The 12,308-nt window shown below is 40.1% G+C and overlaps 1 protein-coding gene and 1 pseudogene across 2 annotated transcripts in view; both read right to left on the bottom strand.

Annotated features, from left to right (window-relative positions):
* The window catches only part of LOC309810307 (contactin-associated protein-like 2), a gene marked incomplete at both ends in the record, with an annotated part of 946,489 nt that overhangs the window by 321,467 nt on the left and 612,714 nt on the right, over positions 1 to 12,308 (bottom strand). The gene's annotated exons all lie outside the window — the stretch shown is intronic.
* On the bottom strand, positions 7,177 to 8,616 carry LOC309810770 (serine/threonine-protein kinase Sgk1-like; annotated as a pseudogene). The gene is made up of 2 exons: positions 7,559 to 8,616; positions 7,177 to 7,373 (listed from the first exon to the last, which is right to left on the bottom strand). The product of its transcript is annotated as a serine/threonine-protein kinase Sgk1-like (transcript).

Here is a 12,308-nt window from a genome sequence, read left to right as displayed (position 1 = left end):
AGGGAAGGGAGGAAGGGAGGGAGGAGGGAAGGGAGGAAGGGAGGGAGGAGGGAAGGGAGGAAGGGAGGGAGGAGGGAAGGGAGGAAGGAAGGGAGGAAGAGAGGGAGGGAGGAGGGAAGGGAGGAAGGGAGGGAGGAGGGAAGGGAGGAAGGGAGGGAGGAGGGAAGGGAGGAAGGAAGGAAGGGAGGAAGGGAGGGAGGGAGGGAAGGAGAGAGGGAGGGAGGGAGGGAAGGAAGGAGGGAAGGATGGAGGGAGGGAGAGAGGGAGGGAAGGCGGGAAGGAAGGAAGGAGGGAAGACAGCACTAACAATTACTTCACAATGTTTCTTTACAGCTGTGGCAGATCCATTATTTTTACTCCCTATAAACTTGGGCCGCTGCTTACAGAAGTATTTTGTTTTGATGCACTTAGAAACACGGTGCTTTGTCTTCTTTCCTTGACACACATTACTTGAATAGGCTCTGTATTTTTCACCTCAGGACTTTGCTAACTTTAGCATTCTATTAAAAAATCCAAACAAACTGAGCTCATTCCACATGTCATCTGTGGAAATCCCATACCCCAATTACTTCTCTCTATGGAAAGGGTGTAATCCTATCTGGAAGCCAAATGTCTTTAAATTTAATAATAATTTACAGATGTATTTTGAAATATAAGTATTGTATTATTCCTTGAATGTATGGCAAGTACAGGAAGTATAAATAAGACTTTCTCTTCCAGTAGTTTTTAATAATTTTTTTCAAGTTCAGTTATTTTAACTTAACCTGGTCTAATAAATATTTTCTTGGGATAGTTGTGACTTTCAAAGGTAGTATTAGGCTGAGGTTTTCCCAATATTAGCACATGGAAGAAAGAGCATGCTCTTCACAATAAAAAAATCGAGATTTTATTCCGAAGGGCCAGAATTTGGATGACTAGCTTCTGTCTTATCCAGAGTCTCCTCAGTTTTTCCATTACTTCAAATGTCTAGTTTTGGGTCAGTTTTTCTATGATTTTTTACATCATAGCAATAGAAAGTAAATGGTTAAAAAAAATCCGTGTTATAGGAGCATGCTAGAAAAATGTTTGCTCCTCCTTAGGGCAAAACCACCAAGGACTCCAACTCTTCTCCTAGTTTATATATCTTCACTTCCATCATATTTTCCTCCCACTCTTCTGATTTATACCTTGCTTTGTGTACCTTCTCCAGTTTCCCTGGCCTATTCTGTGTCACTAGAAATAAGATCCATTTTTTTCCTGATCCTATAAAATGTCATACAATACAGAGATAGGAAGGACTCTCATAATCCATAGAAGTAACCACTGTTGCAAGTCTTCACACACACACACACACACACACACACACACACACACACTACATTTAATATAACATATATGTTTAAATAAGCGAGAACCAGATTTACCATCTGGTCTTTAGCATACTTTGACCTATCACAGAAATTCCCATACAAATATTGCCTTCTGTTTTAAAATAAAAATAAATATTGTTTTTTGTGTATTTAACTTTATATAGGCACCTTTATTATTTATATCTGCATCTGCATAGCAGGGTTAAATTCCTGCACAGAAAATGCAAGAATATTAGCTCATTGGTAAAACAGATTATGTAGTTAAGCTGAGAATTAATTGTCCTTTCATACAATGTATGGAAGAATGGATTTAGTTTCCTTTACCTACTCCACAAAGAACTTAGCGGTCATGAAGAGAAGTACAATCAGTTTGCCATCAAATGCTAATTTAGGGAAAAGTTAAAGATAATGAATTTAGAACTAAATCAACTGAGTGGACATATTTTACCTGATATGCAATGAAAATCATTAAGTGAAAAAAGGAAACTTGTATCTCCCCCTTTTTCTTCTCATTGAATCTTTCCTGTTTACTAGTCAATAGAGGTGACTCTATTTACTTTTTTATTCATTTTCTATTCAATGGAACACAGCCCAATGTGCTACAAATGCATTGCAGTAGCCATGCGTTAAATGAGGCATTTGTCCCTCTTCCATCTCAGTAGCATAAACAGTAGAAACCATTAAACCAAAATCAGCAAATAAAGAAATAGTAATAGCAATCATTTATTGAATACTTATGTGGCAGGCAATATAGTAAATATTCCAAGAGAATTCTCTCAGTGAGTTACTTTAGTAAGCCTTTGACATAGGTATCATTACCATTTTACAGATGAGGAAGCTTGAGACCTCACAGCTAAAGAATAATAGAACCAGGACAAAAACCAAGTTGTGCCTGATTACGAGACCTGTTTTTGAGGTCTACATTTCAAGGTCACAGCATCTCCAGATTCACTTTGGATAAAATTTGTATATGTTGCATTGGATTTATTCCTAGGTGTGCAGATCTCCTAATAATATTGAAGTAGTCAGATTTTTCTTACCACTTCCCATTTTGATCCCAGGAATTTACTTGAAGTGATACCCTATACCATGATATTGCAGCAATTTCAATATCTTCTGTCCACAGCAGGCTCATACCTTTCAACTAAAAGGAAGAGTCTCCTGCAGTTTTACATAGGTGTTCTCAGAGAAAACCATACAGAATCAGCCACTCAATTGATATGCCTACATCCAATGAGTACGACATTCAGCAAAGTACATCAGATTTATTCCATTTATTCATGTAATAAATATGTATTGGGTAGTTATTTCCTGAGTCAAACTTTATCCCTTTAAAATCCATTTTCTTCACAGTCACCAGATGGATCTTTTAAAAATGGGGATCAGATTATTCCTGGCCATTGCTCCTGATGGCTTCCCCTCGCATTGAGTATGAAATCCCAACTCCACCAAAGCCTGCAATGGTCTGGCCCTGAGTGATCCCTAGTTTTATTTTATTTCACTCTTCTCCTCTGGGTCACTAAGCTCTTAATTTCACTCTTCTTTCTCTTTTTCAGACACGCAAAGCACACTCCCTCTCATGGCCCTTTCCCCCTTCCCTGCCTCCGGGCTAGAATTCCTTTCATCAGGTCTAAAGAGGGCTGGCTTCTCTCCAGGCTGCCCCCAACTCAAATACCATCCTCTCTTTCTCTGGCCAGTGTCTAAATTCACCAACTCAATTTTCACCTTCATAGGCCCCAAACATTACTTGCTATTCAATGGATTGCACTGTTTTATTTTGTTCACAGCACCAATCACAATCTAAAATTACCTTGACTGTTTATTATTTAAAAATCTGTTTATTCCTTGTTGACTGGGTAGTAAGGACAGTGGGAACGGGGCATGTGCCTGTCCTGTTGAGCCTGTATTCCCAGGGCCTAAGAACCTGGCATGCAGCACGAATGCCATAAAAGGCTGTTGCATCAATGAATTACTGACAATGATAGGTAATAAATCCATCTAAATGTGAGCAAGGCACAACAGTTCCTAGTTTTGGCTGTTGAGATGTATTCACTTTATCTATCTAATGGACATTTTTGCATTTTTCCATTTTAAAAACTGCTTGTGCAGAGAGAGTTGACTTTATCCCATGATGTTACGTGTAGATCTTCCTGGCTGTATCCCATGTGAGAGAGAGCATCTATCTCTCTGATCTTTACCACCTTAAAATGACCTGTCATTTGAACCCTTGGATTATATTGAGGGTTCTTCTATATCATCAGTACATGCCTTTAGAACTTTTAAAATATCTTGGCTCCAGCAAATGAATTTTATAAGAGTTGAAGTTACTGACTTTTCTGAGCGAGCTCTTTTACAGCTTTTCTTTGTTTTCAAAAGAACGTAAGAATTTGGTACTTCGAATATAACACTTTCATCCTGTATGATTGACAATCTACTGTGATAAGTATTTGTTTATACTTTGATCACCCTGCTATGTGGTGATTCTTCTAGAAGGAAGGGGACTTCATTATGTTCTCAAAATATGGAAAATAGAACATATAATAGGGATCTTCATATACTTTGAAAAATATTGAACACAATCAGTACAGTAGCATCTGATAACGAATAGATTCAATGCCATTATCTAAAAAAGTCAGATCAACTTTCTTCCATTCTGCCTTTTTTTAGTCCAATAGCTATATTAGAAAAAATTTAAGGTAGTATAACTAGAAAATCAGTCACGTTGCAAGAATCATGGTTATAAATCAAATAGGAAATTGTCTGGTCTGCATGTACCAAGGGCGAATTACTCAAGACTTGTAGTTCAGATTTTGCTGGACATTTAACAGCTGCAGCATGTTTCTGACATATGGTTTAACAGATTAATCAGTTTCAAATTATCTACCGAACTGTTAATACTAGAAAAAAATAGATTTGTGAGGCTCTAAAAAAAAAAGTTTTTGTCTCCTCGAAGTCGATCTTCTAATTTCAGATAAATAAATCCTATCACAAAAAATAATATCAACTTTTACCCTTTGTGTAATATAGACAAGGTTGTGAAATTTAATTCATATTACTTCATGAAAAAAAGGAAATGGTATTCAAAAATAGCATCAACTATTTGCCCCTGGAGCCAGGCAGAGGTTTTAATCTCTAAAATAATGGTGAACAGTGCCCTTTCTTTTTTTTTTTTTTTAACTTAACTTCTAGTCTCATAAGGAGGCGGAGCTACCTAGCACTTTTAATAAAGCAATAATTTGAAGAGTGCCAGGGTCAACTGCAGTATGCCTAAATGAACTTGAGGACTCTTCGAGCTGTCAAGGGCAATCTTCCTATGGATGAGGTTATTTTGGATTGCAATTTGTTGGTTCACTGGTAAACGTCTCAGTTTTTGACCCTCTAGTTTCATTTACTGGTTAATTCAAAGACAGTATTCACAAATAAGATGCAATGTACTTATTGACAACCAAGTCTATTTCCTAGTCTACTTAACCCACTTCCACTTTTAAATAATTAACTAAAGAGCTATAGATAAACATCCTCTGGTGCTCCTGACTCAAGTCACGTCAGATTTGATCATGCACTTGATTGGTACAAAGTGGACAGTGGACCATTAGACAGTCAATAAAGTGAAGCTGTTGAAGAATGTTTAATTAATTGACAAATATTTACAGTATGTTAAGATAAAGAAAAATGGGCCATGAAACAGTGCTTATACTATACTCCCTATTTTATCAAGTGTATATTTATAGACCAAAAAATGGCTGAAAGAATACGTAAACCAAAATGTTAACCATAATGTCACATTTATGATGATAACTGCGACTTTTATTTTCCTGTTTCCTACTTTTTTTGAAATGTTCTTCAAATAACATGTATTGATTTTATAATAAGATATGAAAAATAACTAGTATTAAGGATAACTGCTCAGTGATTATGAATTTAAGATGATATGCATTCATTTATTCATTCAACAATTATTTATTAAGTGCCCACAGTAGGTATGCAGCCGGGAACAACACAGAGTTTTCTATTATAATAAGTAACACATTTAAAAAATACACAGTGTATCAGATGGTGATAATTACTATGGGGGAAAATAGAGCAGGGAAGGAATTTGAGGGTACCTACCGGGGGTTGGGGGGGTGAGTGAATGTCCTTTCAATGAGGCATCTGAGAAGCCCTCATTGATAAGATCATTTGGGGGCACAGATTTCTTGGAAAAGAGGGAACAAGCCATCGGGTTTCCTAATATCTGTGGAATGGTGGTTTCAGGGCGAGAAATAAAAGCGAGAAAGAGCAGGAGCAGGATGGACACGAAGGCCAGTGTGGAAGGAGCAAAAGCATGGGGTAAACAAAAAGGAAACAGATCAGGCAGACGATGGGGAGCGAGGGAGAGGCTGGGCTTGTAGTCCTTGGAGGGGATTGGAAGGAATTGGGCTTTAGCAACCTTCAAAGGTCTTAAGTCCTTAGAGCAGAAAATGTGATATTTTACCAAACTTAATATAAAGGAAGTGAAAGTTTAATGTAAATAGTTTAATGTAGTATTTTTAACATCTTTATTGGAGTATAATTGCTTTACAATGGTGTGTTAGTTTCTGCTTTATAACAAAGTGAATCAGCTATACACATACATATATCCCCATATCTCCTCCCTCTTGCGTCTCCCTCCCTCCCACCCTCCCTATCCCACCCCTCTAGGTGGTCACAAAGCACCCAGCTGATCTCCCTTTGCTATGCAGCTGCTTCCCACTAGCTATCGATTTTACATTTGGTAGTGTGTATAAATCCTAATGGTTTTTTTTTTCTGCAAATATTTTTCAAGGTATTATTGCAAACCAAAGTTGGTTTATCACACACAAAAAAAGGTGTGTGGTGGGGGAGGGAAAGAATTGTACATTATTATAACCATATTAATTACAGTACATTAAAATGGTGGTTTATATTACAAATAAGCCTGTAAGTTAAAATATACTAGTGTTATAACCCAATGTACAGACTTCCTTTATACAATACATATAATTATCAGGAATGCAAAAAAGAAACAAAAAAACAAAAACATAAATAATGCCCATTTTACAGGTGATATTTTAAACAATGAAAACACCAGGCTCTGATTGACTACTGGGGCATTGGTCCATCAAAACCTTTTCTAAAAATGGAAATCTTTGTAGCAGCAATGCTTCTTTAAGCATCTGGATACAAGTCATTGCAAGGCCATTTCCGATAAATTTTAGTTATTAACTATATCTTACAAAAAAAACCCAGCCTACACATAAATTTATCTTCCAAATATGGAAGAAACAAACAATGTCCCACGTTGTAGTGTCCTACAAGTGTCACATTGATGCTTATAACTGAGTCCTTCTCTGAGCAAGCATACCACACTCATACGGCCGATCATACAGGAAGTCCACAAGGAAAAACAGAACGGAAACACTGGACAACAGGAAGAACTTTGGAGCTAACACGATCTCATCAGAAAAGGCACGTTTCATAAGATTCGTTATCACGGCCCAGACAGACCTTCAGAAGCTCTTTCTCAGAACAGCGTCCTCCTTCGAATGAGACCACTGCACCTGCCTGGGGCGGCCCTCTACTGCTCATTTCAGAGATGGCACCACATTGGAAGGAAGAATAAGGAAAACCTCACGAGCTCACTGAAGAGGATGTGCTCTTCGAAAAGCTTCCAGCAAACAGTGCGCAATAAGATTGCCAAGATGTGCAAACTTCCAGGGATGTGCAGATTCTCTTTTAAGATGTCCTGTCAGCTGGCAGCTCTGCCGAAAGGCTAACTAAAACATTTCAAAACGCCCGTAAAATGCTTCGCAACCAACCCTAAGACTATTCAGAGGAAAGGGTCCACGGGAGGTGCGTAGGAAAAGCCCAGGAAGGCCTCGGCCGCTTCCTTGACGCTCGCTGGGAGGAGGATACTGCCGGGCGACCGACCGATGGAGTTGGGGACCGGCTCTTCGGTAAACTCGGGATCAAAGTGCCGCAGGTCGCTGGGTCCACTCACATTTGGGTTAAAAGGGGGAGTAGGGGCTTCCCTGGTGGCGCAGTGGTTGAGAGTCCGCCTGCCGATGCAGGGGACACGGGTTCGTGCCCTGGTCTGAAAGATCCCACATGCTGCAGAGCGGCTGGGCCCGTGAGCCATGGCCGCTGGGCCTGCACGTCCGGAGCCTGTGCTCCGCAACAGGAGAGGCCACAACAGCGAGAGGCCCGCGTACAGAGAAAAAAAAAGTGGGGGGGGCAAGTAATCTTCATATTAATGAGATCATCCCAGTTAATTAGGGAGAAGAAGGCATGATTCTTAATCTCCATAAAGTCATCCTTGGCACCAAGCCTCTTTGTCCTGTCCTTCTGCAGGAGGCCCTCCAGGATGTGTCTTGCAGAATTTGTAATATTTGGCTTCAGCTGGAGGGGTTTGTTCAGAATGTTGTCGTACGTCTCAGCTGTGTTTCGGCTATAAAAGGGAGGCAGGCCATACAGCATCTCATATAAGACGGCCCCCAGACACCACCGGTCCACGGTCCTATCATAAGGCTGCTTACAAAGCACCTCAGGTGCAAGATACTCGGGTGTACTGCAGAAGGTGGACGTCGTGCCATTGTGTTCAGCGTTCACCTTGCAGAGTCCAAAGTCAGTAAGGACAATGTGTCCCTGTGAATCCAGCAAAATATTCTCTGGCTTTAAGTCTCTATAAACGATGGTAACCCAAGGCACTGGCTATTTCAGCAGCATAGAACCGAGCCCGTGGTTCCAGGAAGCATCGCTCTCTCTGGAGATGGTAGAACAATCTCTACCGTTGATGTAGTCTAGGACAAAGTACAGTTTGTCAGCCGTCTGGAAAGAGAAGTGGAGGCCCACCAGGAAAGGGTGTTTCACGCTCTTCAGGAGAACATTCCGCTCTGACATAATATGCTTTTCCTCCTTCTTTTTCAGGATTGCTTTCTTGGTGGAGAAGGGTTGGCATTCATGAGCTCAGGCTCCTGAGGTTGGGAGCTTTTCAAAATGGACTGAACTTCAGGGTGTTGGCATGCATAGGAGTTATTGGCAATCTTCTGAATAAAGTTGTTCAGGCCCATCCTTCTCTGTTTCATGAAAGTGATGAGAATTGCTACCATGCCCCTCACCCTGGAGTAAGTGAGGGTGCCCCTAGCAGCCTCGGTTTTCACCATCATCACCACACAGACGGAGCACGCGGAGGTGTCAGACACGGGAGACCGGCTCAGCCAACACTCTGTGTTTTTTATAAGACCGATTTTTACAGCAGTTTGATGTTTACAGCAAAATTGTGAGGGCGGCACAGAGATTTCCCATACACCCGCATTCCAACACGATTATCAACACCACTCACAAGAATGTTACATTTGTTACCAATGATGAACCTACATCAACACATTATAATCTCCCCAAATCCGTAGCTTATTTTAGGATTCACTCTTCATGTCATACATTTAATGGGGGCTTGAACAAATTATGATGACATCCATTCATGACTGTAGTGTCACAGAATAATTTCACTGCCCTAAAAATACCCTTTGCTATATCTGTTCATCTCCCCAAACTCCGATTTTTTTTTTTACTGTCTCTATCGTTTTGCCTTTTCCAGAATGTCATATAGTTGGAATCACAGGGCATGTAGCCTTTTCAGATTGGCTTCTTTCACTTGGTAGTATGTGTTTAACTCTCCTTCATGTCTTTTCATGGCTTAATAGCTCATTTCTTTTTAGTGCTAAAGAATATTTCATTGTCTGGATGTATCACAGTTTCTTTATCCATATACCTACTGGAGGATATCTTGATTGTTTACAAGTTTTAGCAATATGAAAAAGCTGTTATAAACATCCAAGCACAGGTTTTTGTCAGGGGTAAGGACAGTTTGATGTTTTAATATTTAACGAAAACATGGGAGGATAAGAAAAAACTCATTAGATAGAAAATGAAAGAGAAGAACATTCCAGGCAATGGAATCAGTATCACAAAAAGGCATAAATATAGGAATGCCTACCGTCTTTAAGGAGGAATGAGACACAAGCTAACAGAATCTTAAACAAAACAAAACAAAATAAAACAAAACAAACAAAAAACCTCAACAACTTATTGCAGCTGCCTGACATGCTCTTTTCCCAATTTTCTCTTGGATAATTTATCACATCTTAAATGACAGGAGAAGAGACCTTCTCCAACTCTACCATACGTTAAGCTACATTTAGTCTATCTCCATTCTTTCTCAGAGAACCTACTTCCTTTCCTTTGTAGCAACTATGATGAATAGGACTCATGTACTCATCTGTGCATTCCCTTTTTTTTTGCGGTACACAGACCTCTCACTGTTGTGGCCTCTCCCGTTGCGGAGCACAGGCTCCGGACGTGCAGGCTCAGCGGCCATGGTGCATGGGCCCAGCCTCTCCGCGGCATGTGGGATCTTCCCAGACCGGGGCACAAACCCGTGTCCCCCGCATCCGCAGGCGGACTCTCAACCACTGCGCCAGCAGGGAAGCCCTGTGCATTTCCTTTTTTAATGATGACTCCACCGTGAGTTGTTCATCCTCACGGATGAAGTTCTCGATAGTTTTCTTCACTTCTCTGTTCCTAGCACATGGGACAGTGACTGGTGTCCAGAATGAATGAACAGCAGATGGTACAGAGGGTAGCAGTCATTGAATTCATAGAGGTGTTGATAGGGATAAGGATGCTGAGGCCAAATTGTGTAGAAAAATCTCATTTGTTCATTCCTGTTTTGCTTGTTCTCAATTATTCTCTCAACAAATGTTTATTAGATGCTTATTATGTTTAAATCTAGGGGTTTTTTTTGTGTGTGTGGTACACGGGCCTCTCACTGTTGTGGCCTCTCCCGTTGCGGAGCACAGGCTCCGAACGCGCAGGCTCAGCGGCCATGGCTCACGGGCCCAGCTGCTCCGCGGCATGTGGGATCCTCCCAGACCAGGGCACGAACCCGTGTCCCCTGCATCGGCAGGCGGACTCTCAACCACTGCGCCACCAGGGAAGCGCTAAATCTAGGTATCTTTTATCCAAGACTTCACAGGCTAGTGAACTTCATGCTATAAATGTGGGTTATATTCTGTGGGCCTTGAGAAACCACTGAAATGTTTTGCTTAATAGGGTAGTGATATGATCCAATCATATCTATATTTTAAAAGAAAGAAAACTTTGGCAGCGGGGTGAAGGAGACTTGGAGGTATGTTCTGGAAACGATCAGAATATTACACTGTAAATTAGAAGTTGCATGAAGGTGAACAGAAGCCAGTGGCAGTGGGCTTCTATGAGGGGAAAGATGGAAAAGATATTTTGGAAGGTGACTGAAGTTGGTGTTACAGGATTTGTGAAGTAATAGAGAAAAGAGAGGCAAAAATTACTGAGATTTCTTATGTGCATGACAGTAGTGTGAGTCTTTGATCAAGTAAAGACTATAAAATATGCTGTTGGATTCATTTGCCTGAATTGTTTATTAAAACAAGAAGTTGAGTCATTTAAGAGTGTATGCTGAGATTATATCTTTACTTTAGTTAAAAGTTAGGCTATTAACTAAAATGATCAGTCATAGGTTCTGTAATTCATTTGTTGAAACAATAAAGTTTACTTAACTAGGAAACAGAAAGCCAAGAATACAGCACCTATAAAACCTCCCTAAGACCCTTCAGATTCTCACTGGCCTTCTTTAAGACAAAACTATCCAGTGCTTCATTTTACACCTACATATTAAATTGCAAAACTCTGTCTCCTTCACCAAAATACTTTGCTGTTGAATAAGATTTCTCCAGCAAGTACAGTTCCCTTAAGTGGTGTTCTGCTAACTTGGTACCTTTCTTCCTAACGGTAAACAGTTGTGCACTAAGGCCTGTCCATTCCAACTTCTGATGGACTTTTCTCTCACCTTTTTTTCTTCTTATGACATTTTTTTAATCTTGTCCTTTCTAATGTCTTTGGCTTTAAGCACATGCAAATTTCCCTAGTTTAGGAAGAAATACTTTTAATGTCACTGCTGACCCTTCCGCTTAGAACCAGGCCCCTTGTATAAGAGTTCTGTATGCCACCACTAAGTAAATGTCCTGGGAACTTGGGACAAATCTAAAAGGAAAAACATGATGCTTTGATATCCAGGAATGTATTCTATTCCAAAGAAAGTCACCTGCTTCGATATATATTTTTTGACAATCTTTAAATTCTAAACAAAATTGTTTTTCAGAAGGCTTCTATAAAAGGCAAAACCCATACCAAATGAAAAGAAAACAGAAACAAAATAATTATTTTCAAATACACACATGTAGATGGAACGGAAGTCAGAAAAGGAGATTGACTGGATCATTTTTGCCACCATTCCCAGCCATGAATGGCAATGGATGGTGCTATTTCATTAGGAGTGCCACCAGTAGGAGGTTTTTGAGACAAGCAGACAGGGTCTGAAGCATGACTCTGGTCTTACATAGGCAAGGACAGGATGGAGTCAAGTCCAGAAACTTCAGGTCAAGAAGAAAAGATCAAAAAGACAGCCAGCTATAGGCAAATAAGGACCAGAATCCAGCTAGGCTGCTGAGACCCAATCCTGGGAGAAGCTCTTCCATCTCTGTGGCTCTTTACACAAACTGCTGGGCATGAGAAAAGAAGCCCTACAACCTTAGGAACTTTTAATAGTTAAAAGGAAATCTTACACTTTCCACAGGGAGGAAGAAAGAGAAACCACAAGCAAGCAAAGGCCCAGAAATGAGACTAATTAGAGGTTACAAAAAGTAAGTTTGATTTAATATGCCAAGTGCATTTGGGGAAATGGTAAAGAACAGGGATTGAAAGTAAGTAGTGTACCGAGCCTTGAAAACTAAGCAGATAATTTTCAATCTGCTGCAGAAGGGAACTGGGAACAATCAAAGGTTTCTAAATAGAGAAATTACAGAGTAAAAGTACAGGAAAATTACCAAAAAATAAACACTGCTTAGAGAGGGAGGTTTCCAGAGAATG

This window comes from Mesoplodon mirus, assembly GCF_964341445.2.
Source record: "Mesoplodon mirus genome assembly, chromosome: 9".
NCBI classification, from domain to species: Eukaryota; Metazoa; Chordata; class Mammalia; order Artiodactyla; family Ziphiidae; genus Mesoplodon; species Mesoplodon mirus.
The sequence above is the reverse complement of the archived record's forward strand: the minus strand, read 5'-3'. Positions and strand labels throughout refer to the sequence as shown.